The sequence below is a fragment of the Carcharodon carcharias genome, chromosome 28 (genome assembly GCF_017639515.1).
Source record: "Carcharodon carcharias isolate sCarCar2 chromosome 28, sCarCar2.pri, whole genome shotgun sequence".
Lineage (NCBI taxonomy): Eukaryota > Metazoa > Chordata > Chondrichthyes > Lamniformes > Lamnidae > Carcharodon > Carcharodon carcharias.
In genome coordinates, this window is record NC_054494.1 from 13338320 (window position 1) to 13358593 (window position 20274).

General features: G+C 41.6%; 1 protein-coding gene across 4 annotated transcripts in view; it reads left to right on the top strand.

The window, feature by feature from the left end:
* The window catches only part of bmpr1aa (bone morphogenetic protein receptor, type IAa), a 270009-nt gene that overhangs the window by 172523 nt on the left and 77212 nt on the right, over positions 1-20274 (top strand). The window contains exon 1 of one of the 4 annotated variants that reach the window (XM_041176185.1): positions 5388-5476. The exons of the other annotated variants lie outside the window; for them this stretch is intronic. The gene's annotated coding sequence lies outside the window, so the exon portion shown is untranslated. Of the gene's footprint in view, positions 1-5387; positions 5477-20274 lie in introns of those variants that run through there. 4 annotated transcript variants of the gene reach the window in all.

A 20274-nucleotide genomic window follows, 5' to 3' on the forward strand; every position in this document is an offset into this window, starting at 1 on the left:
CAGTGTTTCAAGAAGACAGCTCACCACCACCTTCTTAAGGGCAATTATGGGTGGGCAATAAATGCTGGCCTGCCAGCGACACCCACATCCCATATTTTTTTAATAAGATCCTGTAAGGAATTCAGAAGAAACTACTTTACCTAAGGAGTGCTGAGAATGTGGAACTCACTACCATAGGGAGTGGTGGAATAATACAGATGCATTTACGGAGAAGCTAGACAAGCTTTTGAAGAAGAAGGGAATAAAGCGTTGTCATGGTAGATATAGATGAGGAAAAATGGGAGGAGGTTGGAGTGGAGCACAAATGTCGGCATAAACTTGTTTGACCGAACTACCTGCTTCTGTGCCATATACCTTATGTAATCCTAGTAAGGATGTTTTCAGATTAATTTTAGAGGAGTGCTTGTGTCCTAAGTTCTTTGTATATAGGTCTAATGCAATGGGTCTAACTGCGTTATAAACTTGTTAGGACTCTGTATGAGTGGCTGCCAGGAAAATACAATAAACCATGCTGTTCTTAACAAATGCAATGCATTTGCAGCTCATTGCTCAATACCCCTGTGCCTGAACTCCATTGCACAAGTATACTTCAAAATGCAATATAAAAGCAGCTAAGCTCATGCATGTTGAGCAGCCATTTAGCAAAGTACTGTAGGGCTGCTGGCACCTGGGGAAAAATAAATAAGAATTTCATTGTCTCATCCGTCTTGTTTACAGTTGTTAATTTTCAGTTTATTGTGACTTGCACTGCAGAGAAGGGAGGAGAAAGCTGGCACCAATACTTGAATACCACAATTAATTTTGTCATCTTAACAGTTCCTTTTAAATGTGTTCTAATAACTAGTTAAAAATTATAAGCATGATCTCAGTTTGAGGCTGTTTTCTTCAAATTGTCTTTGGTATACAGGAGTGATGCTTGATTAATTAAGAAATATTGGTTAGATTGAACATTGTTCTCCTCATATACAATTTAAAGAAACAGACTTCATCACTGTTCCTGACTCACTCCAAAATTTCTGCTTTCTGAGCCAGGAACTCTATTGATGAGGCACATGACCTGTATCTGGCAAAAAACCTATTAATTCTTCAGGTTATAAACCTAATTTGTAAAGTTGATGTAAATTTTAATAGCATTCTGTTAGTCTTGTTTTATACTGAATGTTTGGCTCATTATAATTTATGCCTCTGTATTGTTAATTTTGTTATACTTTTTTGATATCCGTACACAAGGGTTATTCTGCTGGAGTTCATGCCCATGTGTTTCAAGTAACTCAGTACAGTAAATTCATAAGGTTAGCTCCAATTATCAGCAGCATGTATATAATGCCTTTATGTAGAAAACCACCCAAGAAAATGGGGAGAAAATGGAGGAATTGGAGTGAGGAGTTTGGAGTAACATTTTGGTGGGAAAGATGGAAGGATTTAGATAGGTAATTCCATTGTCTGGTGGAGATGGCTGAATTCTGTGCTGTTGATGGTGGGGGAGGTGGAGGGGTACACAAAAGTCTCGATTCAGAGGATCAGAATGTGAGGAGTCAACAGAGTTAGAGTGGATGATCAGGTCTGTAAAGCTAGAGAGTTTTTTGAAGTCAAACTAAATTCAACCTGTTGACTGACAGGGAACAAGTATAGGCCAGCAAAGGCTAAGGTAAGGAGTAGGTGGTACTTAGCACAAGACAGGATGTGGGCATTAGTATCTTGAACAAGTTAATGTTTCTGGAGAGGGAAGGATGGGAGGCAGTGAAGGAAGAACAGTGTACTTAGAACCATCTCACCTTCAGAACCATCTCACCTTCAAGACTTCTTAATTCACCACTGCATCCAAAAACGGTTTTCTGTGCTTTGAAAGCAGTGGTGTATTGTAAACAACAGCCTGCTTGTCCTTGGACTCCTGTATATTCAACCAAGCTTTCAGTCGCCTTTCCTACCTCTTGCACTATTGCTCAGCATCTGCTTTAATGTTCCCTTTCTTTTTTCTTCTATCTACGTAAAGTACATTGGGACATTTCCTACATTGAGGGCTTGATATATATATTCTATGCTTCAGATGCATAGCTCAGCACTGCACCTTGAACATTGCTGGCATGTATAGGCAAAAAATGTCTGTGACTAGAATGAGAATGTTGCAAACATGCCATTGTAACCGTTCTGCATGCACAGAGTTCAAGTTTCCTTAAGGTGAATTCGATATGATGGAAACAAAATTGTTTTACAAAATGGCTTCCATCAGAAGCGATTCCAAGATAAAGGAAAGGCATAAAATGAGAGATGGGTGCATCAACAATATCCTCTAACTGCATTCTAAAAATGCCTCGTACTATTAACCATGCCTCGTACAATAAACATGCTATCTGAACCATTCCTAACCAGATGGCTTGGTGCTGATATTCATTCAGCCATAGGTTCTTAAACAGTCAGTAAATTTACAAAAATATAGATTTTACTGACTGTTTCATCAAGATTAGAAAAATCAGGTGACCAGATTGCCATGGTGCTGCATCACTGTTGATCAACATTTTACAGCTCAGAGAAGGTTTACTAGACTAATACCTGGAAAGGGGTGGATTTTCTGATGAGGAAAGGTCGGACAGGCTAGGCTTGTATCCACTGCGTTTAGATGAGTAAGAGGCAACTTGATTGAAACATATAAGATCCTGAGGGGCCTTGACAGGGTGGATGTGGAGAGGATAAAAACAAAAAACTGCGGATGCTGGAAATCCAAAACAAAAACAGAATTACCTGGAAAAACTCAGTAGATCTGGCAGCATCAGCGGAGAAAAGAGTTAACGTTTCGAGTCCTCATGATGCTGTTGAAGGGTCATGAGGACTCAAAATGTCAACTCTTTTCTTCTCCGCCGATGCTGCCAGACCTGCTGAGTTTTTTCAGGTAATTCTGTTTTTGTTTTGGATGTGGAGAGGATGTTTCCTCTTGGGAGAATCTAGAACTAGGGGTCACTGTTTAAAAATAAGGGGTCACCCATTTAAGACAAAGATGAGGAGAAATTGTTTTCTCTAAGGTTCGTGAGTCTTTGGAACTCTTCCTCAAAAGGCAGTGGAAGTAGGGTCTGAATATTTTTAAGGCAGAGCTAGATAGATTCTTGATAAGCAAGGGGGTGAAAGGTTATTGGAGGCAGGTGAGAATGCGGAGTTGAGGTTACAATCAGTCAGCCATGACCTTATTGAATGGCAGAGCAGGCTCGAGGGGCTGAGTGGCCTACTCCATTCTTAATTCATATGTTCGTATGTATGTTATTCATCTGATTAAACAGCACAGCACATAACTGGAGGTCTACAACCCCCAAACATTGCTTTCTGATCTTTTAATAACATTAGGTGCCAGTGGTACCTTTTTGGAGGGCCAGTAGAAAAGAGCTGCTTGTTTTCAGTGTCTCCAATTTTCATTCCCCAGGCACACAAAAAGTAGGCTCTTTGGACTGTCAGAGTTATGGATATTGCCTTTTTCATATCACAGTATCATAGATTACGGGTGTGTCATGCGCCTGGTATTTTGCACAAATTAGAGAGAGATCTTTGGAAACAAAGAGGAGGAGAAAGTTGGCACACACATGGTGGGCTGAATGGGCTCCTTCTGTGCTGTAACCATTCTGTGGTTCCGTAAAGATGTCTATTATTTAAAATATGGTAGAGGTTTTGTGCTTCAACCCGTATTGGCTCCCAGTTCAGCAATGCCTTGATTTTAAAATAGTCACCCATGTTTTAAAATCCCTCCATGGGATCTCTATCTCTATAACCTCCTCCAGTCCTCCAACCTCTGAGATATCTGTGCTCCTCCAATTCTGGCCTCTTGAGCATCCCTGATTTTAGTCACTCCATTGACAGCTGTCCCTTTAGCTGCCAAGACCCTAAGCTCTGGAATTTCTTGCCTAAGTCTCTCTACCTCTCTCTCTTCCTTTATGACCAGTGTTTCCTCTAAGCTGCACAGCTGTGCAGCAAATTGAAAGTTCCCGTGCAGGCTGCACACAAGCCATCTGTTTTAAGATACCATGTATGCACAGTTGCATAAAAAAAATAAAGGGCCCTCACACTTAAATGAAAATTGTTCACTCTGAAGCACCTTGGGGATGTTTTACTACATAAAAGGCACTATATAAATTGTTGTTGCTCTTTAAGAGGGCCCTGTTTCATGAGAAATTATCCTATTTATATTGTAGGGTAGATTCCACAACAGCTGGAATAGCACTTTTAAAACAGCGCATTATCGCTTTATTGTTGACATCCATAAATTAATGGCTGGTGATAGCACCATTTGCGGTGGGAACTCCAGTGCTTCCAGAGCTACCAGCAAAAAACCACTCAGGATGAGTCTTGGAGCCTATAAAGGCTCCAACTGTGCCTTGGTGGTGGCTTTCCAAAGGTTAAAGCAGTATGATGCTGAGCAGCACAGCAGATTGTAGTATTAATTAATGTTTATAATAATAGTTTAATGAAAAAAAGGCTTAATTATCTCTCTGATTTCTACTTCACTCCGTGATCCGACCCCCCCCACCCCAAACAAAAACTTGCCTCTTGTTCTTGAGCACCTCAGCCTGTGAGGAAAGTTCAATTGATCTTTGTGGTGTCAGTGCCACTACTGATTTCACCGTTAGGTGTAGGGTAGGGATCTTTCCTCTCCTGTGCTGTCTCGTTCGGTGCTGTTGGTAATGATAAGGTTGAGGCTCGAAATCTGCTGTTTGGCAGGATCTTTGGGTGTGAATGTTTTTTGAGGCCATGAATTAAACAATGTAAAACCTGTTTTAAAGACGATTTGTTGAGAAAAGATACCAGATTATGGTTCAGAAATATTTTGTGAAAATTTATTACAGCAAAACAACAAATAAAACACAGATTCTATTCTCCCTACACTGAACTTCAGTTAATTGTTTAAGTAACCAAAACTTCAAAGCTAGTCTGTGTTCTGCCTCATTGCTTTTGTCAAAACTTGTTGACAGTAAACTAAAGTTCAACAAACTCTGGTCTGTTGTGAGTTTGTATTTTAATCAGAAAATGAACGCGGTACAGCACTGGCCGCATGCAGCTTTCAATGTGCAGACCAACGGTGAAGGAATGGAGGTATTTAAGCAGTGAAGATCTCAGCAGAGATTGCTTGCTGGGAGATGGCAATATTCTTATGCTAATCAAGAGCTGAATGTGTGGCAGAGCAGCCGAGCAAACAATAGCGCTGGAGCCAGAAAGTCTGTGCTGCAGTCTAGCAGTGCTTAAAAGGCATGTCAGCCTGGGCGCCTAGGGCAGCTTAGGAGGAGGGGCCTGCGGAAAGGGAGAACTTGCTCTCGACTCCTTCAGCCTTTTCACTGTAATGGGAGGTGGCAAAGAGCCAACAGTTTGAAAGGCTTGCTGCACACGATGAAAGGGGGGTAGAGACGCAGTCTAGGCATGCTTTCATTAGAAGGCCATTTGTTTAAAAAGGCTCCGATTACAGCTTTAAAAACATTGGTTTGGCTGCCAGACATCTTTCTTGGTATGTGCTTTTTACTTAACCAAAAAAGTGGTGTTTTGAAAGTCAGTCCCTGCCATGCTATATACTCAAGTTGTTGCTATGTTACTGTTTCTCATTGGAATCAGTCAGACTAGAAGTTAAATGGAAAAAGTGAATGAATTTGTTTCTCAATTTTACAAATAGATTTTTCACTGCATTGATATTAGGGAACAGTGGTTTTGCTTTTCAGAGCAAGTATTTGTGCATTTTGGCAGGAACCACTGATATTGATTCAGTTGAGGCAGTGAAGTCTTAAAATGTTCATTTTTTTTATTGAAAACATTAATAGCTGGGGGCCATCATCTTGGATTTGCATTTGGAATTTAGGAATTTTTTTTACCTGATGTTAGGGTAACCTGAGTTATTCTCTCCCTAATCAATTTCCCCAGTGATCTGCATTTAACGTCAAAAGCCATTGACTTGTAATATTCTGTTTGATAATCTACCTCAGGCAGGGGTTTGAGGAAATACTGATCAAAATGACGATCTAATAAAAATTTGGAAAATTGAACTCTTATTCCCCACAAGTTTTACTTCTGTAGCTTGTTGAACATACAGTGGAATTTTGATAAAATCATAATTATTGTGCTAGCTTGTTAAGAAGTTTTCCATTTCAAGTAAACAAGCAGACAGGTTGAATGATGCATGGAGACAAAGGAAATGTAATTTTGAAAATGGGGAAAATTTAATTGTCCTATCTATAACAGCAGACTCGGTTTATTTATATCTCTATCTCAGAGGATCTACAGAAGGTAACCATTGGGATAGGCTATTTTTGCAACACATGAACCCATCCAAATGTACCTATCCAAATAAAACACCAGCAGCATCAGGATGAAGCATTAGAGATGAGATATTTGGTGCACAGAGGAATGGGAGAGACGAGCAGTATTAAAATAACCCAGTTAATAGGAGGGATCGAGTGGGGGAAATATGAGGCAATCTATGTGTAAATGTCCAGAAAATGGTAAATAAGGTCGGTGAACTGCTGGCTCAAGTAGCCATATAGTCATGATATAATTGGAATACTGGAACCTTAGCTTAAACGAGAGGAGGAATGGGCTCTAAATAATCCTGTCTATAATGGATCCAGGAAAGTTTGGAACAGGGGAAACAAAGGAGTGGGTGGCGAATTGATCAAACATATGTTACAGCAGTAGAAAGGGATGATGTATTTGAGGGTTCAACATCAGAATCTATTTGCTTAGAGCGAAGACACAACAGAGGAACTGTTACACGACTAGATGTATACTATAAGTCACCAAATATTGGGAAGCAGATGGAGGAACAAATTAACAAACAAATAGTGAAAAGATGCAAGAACCGGGGAGGTAACTTCACTGGTCTAGTGATCCAGAAGCCCAGGTTAATTCTCTTGGGGCACAGGTTCAAATCCCATCATGGCAGCTGGTGGAATTTGAATTCAATTAATAAATCTGGAATTAAAAGCTAGTCTTAGTAATGGTAAGCATGAAACCATTGTTAATTGCCATTAAAAACCCATTTGGTTCCCAAATGCCCTTTAAGGAAGGAAATCTGCTGTCCTTACTGGTCTGGCTTACATGTGACTCCACGCCCACAACAATGTGGTTGACTCTTAAATGCTCTGAAATAACTGTGCCAGCCACTCAGTTGTATCAAACCGTTATGAAATCTAAAAGGAATGAAACCAGATAGACCACCTGGCATCGGAAATGGCAATGGCAAATCGAGCCCTGTCGATCGTTGCTAACTTCTGGGGGCTCGTGCCAAAATTAGGAGAGCTGCCCCAACAGCCTAACAGTCATATTCACCAAATCATACCTTACAGACAATGTCCCAATCACCACCCTTGAATATATCCTGTCCCACCGGCAGGACAGACCCACAAGAGGTGGCAGCACAGCGGTATAAACTTGGGAGGGCATTATCCTGGGAATCCTCAACGTCGACCCAGACCCCATGAAGTCTCATGGCATCAGGCCAAACATGAGCAAGGAAACCTCCTCCCGATTACCACCTATAACTCCCCCCACAGCCCTCCTTCAGTTGATGAATCAGTACTCCTCCATATTAAACACGAATTAGAAGAAGCAATGAGGGTTGTAAGGGCACAGAATGTACTCTGGGTGGACAGCTTCAATGTTCATCACCAAGAGTGGCCGTTGCACCACCACTGACTGAGGTGGCCGTGTCTTGAAGGACATAGCTGCTAGGCTGGGTCTGCGGCGAGTTGTGAGCGAACCAGCAAGAGGGAAAATCCTACTTGACCTTATTCTCACCAATCTACCTGTCACAGATGTATTTGTTCATGAAGGTATGGGTAGGCATGAGCACTGCACAGTCCTTCTGGAGACGAAGGCCTGCCTTCACATTGAGGATACCTTCCATTGTGTTGTGTAGTAATAAAACCATGCTACATTGGGTAGATTTTGAAGAGATCTAGTAGCTCATAACTGGGCACCCATGAGGTGCTGTGGGCCATCAGCAGCAAAATTGTATTCAACCACAATCTGTAATCTCATGGCCTGGCATATCCCCTACTCTACCATTACCATCAAGCCAAGAGGGCATGCAAGGGGCAGCACCAGGCATACCTTAAAATGAGGTGTCAACTTGGTGAAGCTACAACACAGGACTACTTGCGTACCAAAGCACGAAATCAGCATGCAATAGAGCTAAGTGATCCCACTACCAATGGATCAGATCTAACCTCTGCAGTCCTGCCACACCCAGTCATGGCGGTGGACAGTTAAACAACAAGCAGGCAGAGGAGGAGGCTCCATAAATATTCGCTTCATCAATACTGGGAGAGCCCAGCACATCAGTGTAAAAGATAAGGCTGAAGCATTTTCAGCCATCTTCAGTGGATGATCCATCTCAGCCTCTTCCGCTGGTCCCCAGTATCACAGATGCCAGTCTTCAGCCAATTCCGTTCACACCATGTGATATCACGAAATGGCTGAAGGCACTGGATTGTACAAAGGCTATGGGCCCTGACCACATTCCAGCAATAGAGCTGAAGACTTGACTGGATGTGGCATCAAGGAGCTCTAGCAAAACTGGAGTCATTGGGAATGAGGGAGAAAACTCTCCATTGGTTGGAGTCATCCCTAGCACAAAGGAAGATAGTTGTGATTGTTGGAGGTCAATCAGCTCAATTCCAGGACATCACTGCAGGAGTTCCTCAAGGTGGTGTGCTAGGCCCAACCATCTTCAGATCCTTCATCAGTGACCTACCTTCCATCATAAGGCCAGAACAGGGGGAGGTTCGCTGATGATTGTACAATGTTCAGCACCATTCGCGACTCCTCAGATACTGAAGCAGTCCATCCAAATGCAGCAAGATCTGGCCAATATCCAGGCTTGAGCTGAAAAGTGGCAAGTGACATTTGCACCACAAGCGCCAGGCAATGACCATCTCCAACAAGAGAGAACCCAACCATTCAATGGCATTACCATCACTGGATCCCTGACTATCAGTATCCTAGGGGGGTTACCATTGACCAGAAACTGAATGAGATTAGACATATAAATACTGTGGCTACAAGAGCAGGTCAGAGGCTAGGAATCCTGCGGCAAGTAACTCGCCTCCTAACTCCCCAAAGCCTATCCACCATCTCCAAGGCACAAGGCAGGAGTGTGATGGAATACTCTTGACTTGCCTGGATGAGTGCAGCACCAACAACACTCTAGAAGCTTGACACCATCCAGGTCAAAGCAGCCAGCTTGATTGGCACCTCATCCACAAACATTCATTCCACCACTGATGCAAGGTGGCATTGCAGGAACTTATCAAACTATTTTAGACAGCATCTTCCAAACCCACGACCACTACCATCAAGAAGGATAAGAGAAAAAGACACATGGGAACCACCACCTGGAAGTTCCCATCCAAACCACTCACCATCCTGACTTGGAAATATATCGCCATTCCTTCAATGTCACTGGGTCAAAACCCTGGAACTCTCTTCCTAACAGCACTGTGGGTGTACCTACACCACATGGCCTGCAGTGGTTCAAGAAGGCAGCTCACCACCACTTTCCCAAGAGCATTTAGGGATAGGCAATAAATGCTGGCCTAGCCAGGGACCCCCACATCCTATGAATGATTGTTTTAAAAAGCCAATCTTCTATCCACACTAATATGTTACCCCCTACACCATGAGCTTTTATTTTCCGCACCAACCTTTGATGTGGCACCCTATCAAATGCCTTCTGGAAATCCAAGTAAAGCACATCTATAGGCTCCCCTTTATCCACAACGATTTTAGTCCTTCATAGAACTCTAATAAATAGGTTAAATGTGATTTCCTTTTCACGAAAACATGCTGACTCTTCCAGATTACCCTGAGTTTCTCTAAGTGCCCAGCTATAACCTCCTTAATGATCGATTCTGATACCTTCCCCACTACGGGCCAATAGTTTCCTGTTTTCTGCCTCCCTCCCTTCTGAAATAGAAGGGTTATATTTGTTGCTTAACAGTTTGATGAAACTTTTCCAGAATCTAACAAATTTTGGCAAATTAACACCAATGCATCTACAACCTCATTAACCACCTCTAGGATAAAGTCCAACAGGACCCCGAAACTTGTCACCCAGCAGCTCCATCAGTTTGCTCAGTACCGCTTCCCTAGTGATTATAATTTCACCAATTTCCCCTCTCCCTTTCACCACCTGATTTACAGCTATTATTGGAATGTTTGTTGTATCCTCTATAGTGAAGACAGAAGCAAAATATTTGTTCATTTCATCTGCTATTTCCTTACTATCTAATATTAACTCCCCATTGTCACTCCCGGGAGGACCAACACTCACTTTACTTTTTTCTTTTTTAAATACCTGTCGAAACTCTTGCTATCCGTTTTTACATTTCTAGCTAGCATCCTCTCATACTCTAATTTCTTAATCCTGATTAACCTTTTACTCAATTTCTGCTATTCTTTATATTCTGACCAATCATTTGACTTGCCATTCATCTTTGAGCGATTATATACTTTTTCCTTAAGTTTGATCCTTTCCTTAACTACTTTAGTTAACCATGGAGGGAGTGTCACGCCCTTAGAATTTTTCTTTATAGTAGGAATACTTAATCTGAATATTCTGAAATATCCCCTTAATGGCATTTCCATTGCTGAATTCCCCCACTATCAACATCCTAGGGGTTACCATTGACCAGGAACTGAACTTGACCAGCCATATAAATACTGTGGCTACAAGAGCAGGTCAGAGGCTGGGAATTCTGCAGAAAGCAATTCACCTCCTAATTCCCCAAAGCCTGTCCACCATCTACAAGGCACAAGTCAGGAGTGTGATGAAATATTGTCCACTTATCTGGATGATTGCAGCTCCAACAACACTCGAGAAGCTTGACACCATCCAAGTCGAAGCAGCCCTCTTGATTGGCACCCCATCCACCTCTTTCAACGTTCACTCCCTCCACCACTGATGCACAGTGACAGCAGTGTATACCATCTACAAGATACACTGTTGCAACTCTCCAAGGCTCTTCAACAGCACCTTCCAAACCTGCAACCTCCACCACCCAGAAGGACGAGGGCAGCAAATGCATGGGAATGCCCCCACCTTCAAGTTCCTCTCCAAGCCACACACCATTCTGATTTGGAACTATTTTGCCATTCCTTCACTGTTGCTAGGTCAAAATCCTGGAACTCCCTTCCTACCGGCACTGTGAATGTTCCTACACCACATGGGCTGCAGCAGTTCAAGAAGGCAGCTCACCAGCACCTTCTCTTTAAAGGAATGATAATGAGGGACTTCTGTAGACTGAGAAATAACAGTTGAGAGGGCAGGAATTCCTCAACTGTGTCCAAGAGAACTTTCTTGATCAGTATACGACTAGCCCGATGAGGAAGGAAGCATTGCTGGATCGAGTTTTGGGAAATGAAATGGGCATGTTTCAGTTGGAGAGCTTTTGAGAAATAGTGATCACAATATCATTGGATTTAAGCAGCTATGGAAAAGGACAGGAAAAATAAAATGTGACAATATTAATTTGGAGGAATAGTAAGTTGAAAGGGATCTGGCCCAGGTAGCAAGGGATCTGGCCCAGGTAGCTAGGGATCAAAGATTGTCAGGTAAACCATGAATGAGCCTTTAAAGAGGAATTGATTTGGGGATAGATTATTTGTAATCCCACAAGGGTGTAAAGGGGATCCAAAGCTAGAGCTTCCTGGATGACTAAAGATCTAGAGATTAAAAAGAAATGGAGAAAAGAAGCTTGTGATAAATGTCAAATTCATAATTCATAACCAGGCTGAACATTAAATACAGGGCAGAACTGAAAAAGAAAACAAGGAGCAAAGAATGTCTAAGAATAGGTTAGCAGGTAACATAAATGAGAACTGAAAAGCCTTTTGTAAACATATAAATAGTAAAAGAGCTGTTTATAAACAGGATAAAGCTGATTCGACCCAGGATGGAGGCAGAGGGGACGACTGAATTACTAAATGACTATTCTGCATCTGTCTTTAATAGAAAAGAAGAATGTCAATATGACAGTAGAGGAGGTGGTAGTGGAGAAATTGCATGGGATAAACTGAGGAGGTGCTTAAAAGGTTGGCAGCATTCAAAGTAGAAAAGTCACCCAGGTGGGGTGCATCCTAGGTTACTGAGGGACACAAGGGTGAAAATAGCAAAGGCTCTAGCCACAGTCTTCTAATCCACTGTAGTCATGGGAGTGATGCCAGAGGACAGGAAGATTTCAAATGTTTACCTCTACAACCCACCTCCGATCTAAAAAGGGAGAGGGAAAAATCCAACAATTGCAGACCAACCAGCCTAAATAAAGTCTACATTGGGGAAACATTGACACATTAATCCAGGACAAAAATAATTAGCACTTAGGAAATTATGGGTTAATAAATGGAACCCCGCACAGATTTGTTAAAGGCAAAACATGCTTGACTTTATTGAATCTTTGAAGTAATGGAGAGGGTTGATGAGGGTAGTGCAGTTGATGTGCATCTGGCCAACCTTCAAAAGGGATCTGATAAAGTACCACATAATAGAATTGTAACCAGAATTGAAGCTCATGGGATAAAAAGGGCAGTGACTTAAGTGAATACGAAATTGACTATGGAACAGAAAGCAAAGAATTGTGGTAAGCATTTGTTGTTCAGACTGGAAGTGTGCAATGGTGTTGGTACTGGGACATGTCTATGACTAACCTGTACTTGGGTATACAAGGCATGATTTCAAAGCTTGCAGGTGACACAAATCTCGGAAATATAGTAGACGGTTAGGAGGATAAGACAGATTTCAGAAGGACATAGGCAGACTGGTAAAATGGACAGACAAATAATACATAACATTTATTGCTGCGAAGTGATTCATTTTTGTAAGAAGAATCAGAGGCATTATAAACTAAATGGTCCAATTTCAAGGGGGACGCAGGAGTGAAGAGATCTGGGGGTTTCTGTACACAAGTCTTTGAAGGTGGCAGGACAATTTGAAATGGCTGTTTACATATCAGTAGGCATTCCTGGATTTTTGCTTTATAAATTGAGCTATAGAGTACAAGAACAAGGAAGTTATGTTAAACCTTTATAAAATACTGGTTAGGCCCCCGCTGGAATATTGTATTCAATTCTGGGCACCACACTTTAGGAATGGCATCATGAAGACACTGCATGTGGGCAGACAAGATTTACTAGATTGGGACCAGGGATGAGAGACTTTAGTAATGTGAAGAGACGAGAAATTGGGGTTGTTCTTAGAGGAGAAAAAGGTAGGCAAAGAATTGATAAGCAGGGAATTAATAAAGATGCTTAAAATCTTGAATGGTTTAGGTAGACCAAATTAGCTGCCATGTCTGCTCTGACAGTAACCAGAAGAGACAGATTTAAGATAGTTGGCAAAAGAGTCAGAGACGACATGACAAAAGATATATTCACGCGGCCAGTTTTGATGATCTGGATACATTACCTGCAAGGGTGGAGGAGGCAGATTGAATAATAACTTTTTATAGGAAATTGGATAAATACTGGAAAAGGAAAAAAAATGCTAGGTTATGGGGAAAGAACAGGGGAATGAGACTAGCTTTCTGAGAGCCAGGGAAGTTACAGTAAGCTAAATGGCCTCTGTCTTTGCTATATTATGAAAAAGATTTTTTAAAATTGATTTTGGTTGCTTGTGATATATTATTTAATATCTTAAATATATCAGATACGCTTTCTGACATCGCCCAGCGTCACCTCCCCTGGTCCACCCACTGCCTTTGGTCTATCATGCTACTTGCCCAATGTATGGTAGTGTTGGCTGGATAAGCAGAAACTTCCTCCAATTAAATATTGGGGAAACAAACCGTCACAACAAAGGTCATTGCCACACATTCTATTTGCTGGTCACTGACCATCCCCCTCCCTGGCAACTTTAAGACCTTTTGCAACCTTGACGTCTTATTTGATACTGAAGTGAGCTCCCAATCTCATATCCTCGCCATCACCAAGATCACCTAGTTCCATCTCCATTACATCACCCATCTGCACTCTATTTCAGTTTATCTTCTGCTGAAATCCTCATCCATGCTTTTGTTACGTCTAGATTTACCTCTAGATCAACTATTCCAGTGGTCTCCTGGCCAACCTTGCACTCTTTGTAAACTTGAGTTAATCCAAAACTCTGCCTGTATCCAAACCAGCTCCAAGTTCACCCATCAACCCTTTGTTGTTTGACCTACATTGGCTCCCAGTCCAGCAGCACCTTGAATTTTTATATTAGTATGTTTGTTTAAAATCCCACAATAACCTTCCCTTCATTATCTCTGTAAGCAACTTCAGACCTCTATGCTCGTTCAATACTGGGCTCTTGTGAATCCCTAATTTTAATCACCCCACCATTGCTACCCATGCATTCAGCTACCTAAGCCTCGAGTTCTGTAATCTACTCCCTAAATCTCTCTATCTCCCCTCCTTTTAAGACACTGCTTTAAAACTTACCTCTTTGATCAAGTTTTTGATTGTTTGTCATAATATCTCATGCTGTTGTATCGAATTTTGACTGGTAATGCTCCTTTGAAAGGCAGTGTGATGTTTCACTGCATTGAAGGTGCTCCATTAATGCAGCTTGATGTTACGGAATATAAAAATAAATTTTTAAGAAACTTAATGTGATTTAAGGCCAAGAAATAATAGTGAGGCTTGCCCTTTAGGTTTTGAAATTCTGGTATATAATTCATGTTGTTATGAAAGCCATCTTTTTTCAAATCAGCAAATGGTTTTGGTTATGCCATTATCATGGCTATGAATATAGGAATCTTTTTTAATTACTTCTACAACTTTGAACCAGGTGCTGCCAACTCCCAAACAAGCCTCAACTTGATACCTCAGGCAAGCCCTGACACCACTCAATAATTGAGTGTCACTGAAGCAAAATCAATATTGATGTAACTGTTTTGGGTCTCTCATACACATGAACTTCTAATGCTGCGATTACTAATTGCTTCTATCTAGTCATCTATATCTTTTGACTCTGGCCCCAAGCTTTCTTTTTTGTCCCCTTTTACTGTAATTTCCTACTTCTCTCCCTTTCCCTGCTTCTTGACAATACCATGTCAATGCCATTTTTCTATTCCATTCATCCATTATTACTACTAGCAGAATTCCTATTGTGGTGGCATTCAAGGTTCTACTCTACTAGAGTTAGTGGTTGAAATAGGAACTATAACAATTTCTAAGAATAAGTTCACTAAATAGTGGAAGGAGAGGAAATAAAGGAAAGTGGGAGTGGGGCTAGTGTATAATGATAATACTACTCATTTGGAGGTCAAACACAGGCTAGTTACATTGAACCTGTTTCCATGTTCTAATCATTTATATATTCCTATACCACTAATCTCCTTACCTAGTCTGGCCTACATGTGACCCCAGACCCACAGCAATGTCTTAACTGCCTTCTGAAATGGCCTAGCAAGCTACTTAGTTGTACCAAACTGCTGCAGAAAAGTCCAAAAGGAGTGAAACTGGACAGGCCATCTAGCATTGACTTAGGCACAGGAAATGGCGCACCCAGCCCTCTTGACCCTGCAAAGTCCTCCTTACATGTTGAAGTTCTTGGTGAAGCATTGAGGGTGGCAAGAATGTACTCTGGGTTGGGACTAGAATGTACTCTGGGTTGGGACTTGATTGTCCATCACCAAAAGTGGCTCAGTAGCACCACTACTGACCAAAGTGGCCAAGTCCTAAAGGACATGTCTGCCAGGCTGGGCTTGTGGCAGTTGGTTTGGGAACTATAAAGAGGGAAAAACCCACTAGACTTGCCTTCACCATTCTACCTGTCGTGCATACATCTGTCCATGACACTTTTGGTAGGAATAACTACTGCATAGTCCTTGTGACGATGAAGTCCCATCTTCACGCTGAGGAACTCCATTATGTAGTGTGACATTACCACTGTACGAAATGGGATATATTCAGAACAGATCTAGCAGCTCAAATAAAAACAAAAGTACCTGGAAAAACTCAGCAGGTCTGACAGCATCTGCGGAGAGGGATACAGTTGATGTTTCAAGTCCGTATGACCCTTCATCAGAACTAAAAAATATGGAAATATAAGCTGGTAGAGGAGGGTGGGAGGGACAGGTAGAGCTCGATAGAGGGCCGGTGATACGTGGAGGCCAAGAAGAGACTGCCAAAGATGTTATAGACAAAAGGACAAAGGGGCGTTGACGGTGGTGATATTATCTAAAGGATGTGCTAAGGATAGCCCCCTATCGAGCTCTACCTGTCCCTCCCACCCCCCTCTACCAGCTTGGAGGGTTGGACAGACGGATTCTTTGGAGGTTTGTGCGCTGTCTCTGATGTCTCAACTTCAGGTCTGCATATTCCTGACAAAGTATCTCTGTGTTCGGTGCCTTCCCGAATTAACCTTCTCCATTTTGGTCAGTCAAAAGTCAGGGAGGATGTTTGACCACTTCAGGGATGGTTTGAGGACATCCCTAAAGTATTTGCATTGTCCTCCTGGGACTCTCCAACTGCAGCTGAGTTCCAAGTACAGCAGTTGTTTCGGGAATCAGGTATCAGGCTTATAAATTATTTGCCCTGTCGAGCTGGTTTTGCGTGATTAGCACCTCGATGCTGGGCATGTTGACTTGGGAGAGGATGCTGATTTTGGACCACCTTTCTTGCCACCAGATTTGTCTCTCATCCTTGCTCTCTACCACCCTCGACCTTGTTCTCAACCGTTATTCTGGTTTATCTCAAAGGCATTATCACTACTTACACCCTACACATTTCTCATCTCTGAGCATGAGTCAATATGATTTTTTGATCAAACTATTTCATTGAATAATCAGTGCAGTCTGCAGGATTAAGAGGATAGCTGCTGCTGTAAAATATTAAAAAAAAATGCAATATAGTTTTTTTCTCCCAAACATTTCTGCTAATACTGTGTTAGGATTAAGGATTGAACAAGCTGAGTAGAGGCAGTTGCTGTTAAAATACTTAGGAGAGTTGAGAAAACACATTATTTGTAGAATTGGATAAAGCAAGATTTTCTTTGCTTATAGGAGGCCAAAGATTCAATTACAGTGCTGCAAGAAGACTAGAGGTTTTAAACGCTGATGTGGGTTTTGAGAAAAGTTCACTAATGTAAAATGGAATTATCAGCAAGCAAGTGGATAGAGTTGTGTGATGGAAGAGTAGTTAGTGATATGAAGAAGGCACAAGAGGCAAGGAAAGCCCCTAACTTTTGGGAAAAGTGTGGAAGATGTACTGTTAGCTATACAGAGCAATTTGAGAGGAAATTAGAAACCCATGGAGATAAATCATATTCTGGTAACAGGTTGAGAGCTGTGTTACAGACTGGAGAGATGTTAATTTAAACACCATTAACTTCTCCTCCCACCGCCTGTCCATAAACAGAAAGGTGTTTTGATTTGTTTCTGACTTTATAAGTGGTGGTGTATTTTCCAACCCTTCGGTTTTGCTGCGATCTAATTTTCTATTAATAAGCCCACAGCAAACTCAAGATGGAATGAACTCAAAGGATTAAATTTGCACAAACTCAAAATGCAAAAGAGGGTTTGCAATATCTCCTCATGTTCAGTTAGGAAAGAAAGCAATGGAGAAAAGAAAGCTTTTAAGTACCAAGACCATAGAGAAAAGAAATATATTTTCACGTGGGTTCTAGAGTCCAGAATCAAAGTCCAATGAGGAATTCCTTCACAGAGGTCAATGGGTTGAAAACCAATGCTGGATAATTCATTTTTCTGGTGTTGTTGACTTCACATGGTGAAATAGTCATGCAGAGATGAATCAGTCTTATAGGCAATGGTATGGAATTTCCAGCAAAAGTAGTGTAGATGGGAGCCAGGTGTCCAACCTGGACCAGAGCTCCTTCGAAGTGGCCTGCTAGTCAGATGTTAAACAACAGACTCAGCTTTGCAGTTCAGCGAAACAATACAGCTGGTTCCACAAGCCAGAGGCCCATGTCACATGACTCCCACCTCTCCATACCATCTTTGATAAAGGATGTATCCCTCGTCTGGGTCCCCAAGATAGTTAAATGTCTCAACCATTAAGAATTGAAAGGAAGTTGCGGAGCCCCTTACCTTAGCAGACGAGCTAACCTGGATTATGAAATGCAGTTGGCCTTTGTATAGCTCTCTTTGAATTTGGCATGTGCAGTCCACAGGGGACCGTTAAGTTGCTCCCCAGAGATAACGATGTGTGAGTTTCCCCAGTACCGCCAGGTAGCTTCCTTTGTTCAGCGGTCACAGTTAGACATAGATTCAGCTGTATAAGGATCGTTGTTCAGTGTTTTAAATTTTAGAAATAGCCATGAGGATATCTATATACATTTTATAAAAATATACAGTGAGGTCTTAGTCCCTCACAGTGCATAGCGCCAGATCCCGTTGAAGACATGCAAGGAGATGGCAGCTGATTTGCTATTGTGCTCAAGATACATAGAGTACAGGTACATAGAGCAGATAACAGGATTAATAGTAGAATGCTGACAATCATGTATTAGGCCAGAAGTTCCAAGGTGGCAGTGGCAATGAACTGCAACTTTAGAAAATATCAATGTTAATACAGTCATTGTGTTAAGTAGGTTGAATAAAAGCAAACATCCTAAGAGAAGGAAAATTTAGACTAAGATTAAAGAGATGGCACAGGCCCAAGTTATGTTCAGAACGAGGTCAGAGCTTCCATCTTGGAAATGATGGGAGGGAAACAATCATAGGTCTTAGTGGATCGGAATGGTCTTGTTTGTAACAAACCTCCTTCAAATGGTTTACTCTGCCCATTAAAACTGACATCAACTGTTATCCCAAGTTGGTTAATAATTGGTGTCAGTTGTAGTAGCAAACAGAATAGAGTACTGAAGGAAGGTTCCTTATCATAATCCTGGATACAATATTGATTGTTGGCCGTTCAGAAGGCGAATATTCCAGCATTTACTGGTGCCTTTGGCAGGGATGGGCAATGCTTCACAGCTTGTGCTCTTGGCATCTAATCATATGTTAAATCATGACTGGAAGAAATACAAAGGCACAAAGATGCTATTTGTTTATTGAGGATCACCCCTCTAGCATCCCTAACTACTCACATTTATATTCATGTGCACTTTGAATTCCCATAATTTCTCTAACTCAACTATCTTCCCTTTCTGCTTATTTATCACCCTTCAACTAAAACACCAGAGTGGATGTTTGTTGATAAATATATTAACTAAACAAAAAAGGTATACAGTAATCTTTCACAGGGTGGGACGTTCTACTACATTAATGGCACTATATAATTGTAATTTGATAACCTGCAGGTTATCCTCCCAACTTATTTACCCTACCTTTTCTGTTGTATGGAAAGTGTCTTTTAAAAAAGCTCAAAAGGGAAGCCTCTAAACAATCCCGCATTTACTTTGTACAGTTATCCAAAGTTACTTTATTCAAATTTTCTGTTCATTTAAATTGCAATCCTGCAACATATGGTTTGTGATGTAAATGTACGGACGATTTGTTGCTCTGCATATTTTTAATTTCTTTATCAGTCCAAATTTCTTCCACAATTGAGGTGTGAAGGCAATGGTATGGAATTTCCAGCAAAAGTAATGTAGATGGGAGCCAGGTGTCCAACCTGGACCAGAGCTCCTTCGAAGTGGCCTGCTAGTCAGATATTAAACAGCAGACTCAGCTTTGCAGTTCAGCGAAACAATACAACTGGTTCCACAAGCCAGGGGCCCATGTCACATGACTCCCACCTCTCCACACTATCTTTGACCTCGTCTGGGTCCCCAAGATAGTTAAATGTCTCAACCATTAAGAATTGAAAGGAAGTTGCGGAGCCCCTTGTCTTAGCAGACGAGCAGAATCTGATGCTTTATTCTAATTCAACCCTATGATCAACATCAAATGGCCCAGGTGTAGCTGCACCAGCTCCCCCACCATCAAATGGCCCAGGTGTAGCTGCACCAGCTCCCCCACCTGAATCATTGAGCGAAGGTAGAGCAATTTGAAAATGCAGCTTGTCAAAAGTATTATCATTTGAGGAATCCTGCATGGTCATAAAATATGTGGAGGGGCACCCTGGAAAATTAAGATGTGGTACAGAGAGGCAACCATATCCCCACGACTCAAAAAAAAATGGGGGAAATCACCACTGATGGGAAGAAATTTTGTTGCCAAAAGAAGTAGATTTGCACCTCAGCTGGTGTGCTGCGGAGAGTTTCATCCAAGCATTAGCTTTCATCAATGAGAAAAGTCTTAAGGAGTTGGTTATTGTCATGGTTTGCACTTGCATGACTTGTGGGAGAAAAGAAACTTGCTGGTAATTGATAAT